At 26.0% G+C, this 599-nt stretch overlaps 1 protein-coding gene across 1 annotated transcript in view; it reads left to right on the top strand.

The window, feature by feature from the left end:
• The window catches only part of tmem116 (transmembrane protein 116), a 10,756-nt gene that overhangs the window by 5,401 nt on the left and 4,756 nt on the right, over window positions 1-599 (top strand). The window lies entirely within an intron of this gene.

Raw genomic sequence — 599 nt, 5'->3', positions numbered from 1 at the left:
ATGCCTTACTATACTATGACGTTTTTTTCATTTTTTTGCCATACTATACTATGACGTTTTTTTCATTTTTTTGCCATACTATACTATGACGTTTTTTTCATTTTTATGCCATACTATACTATGACGTTTTTTTCATTTTTTTGCCATACTATACTATGACATTTTTTTCATTTTTTTGCCAAACTATACTATGACGTTTTTTTTCATTTTTATGCCATACTATACTATGATGTTTTTTTTCATTTTTATGCCATACTATTCTATGACTTTTTTTCATTTTTTTGCCATACTATACTGTGACGTTTTTTTCATTTTTATGCCTTACTATACTATGACGTTTTTTTTGCCTTACTATACTATGACTATTTTCTCATTTTTTGCCATACTATACTATGACTATGTTTTCATTTTTTTGCCATACTTTACTATGACTTTTTTTGCCTTACTATACTATGACGTTTTTTAATTTTTTTGCCATACTATACTATGACGTTTTTTTCATTTTTTTGCCATACTATACTATGACGTTTTTTTTCATTTTTATGCCATACTATGCTATGATGTTTTTTTTCATTTTTATGCCATACTATACCATGACG

Source organism: Seriola lalandi, unplaced genomic scaffold (genome assembly GCF_002814215.2).
Source record: "Seriola lalandi dorsalis isolate HSWRI2012SDOR001 ecotype SW California unplaced genomic scaffold, Sedor1 jcf7180002054978, whole genome shotgun sequence".
Taxonomy (NCBI): domain Eukaryota; kingdom Metazoa; phylum Chordata; class Actinopteri; order Carangiformes; family Carangidae; genus Seriola; species Seriola lalandi.
This window is presented reverse-complemented; position numbering and strand designations above follow the sequence as displayed.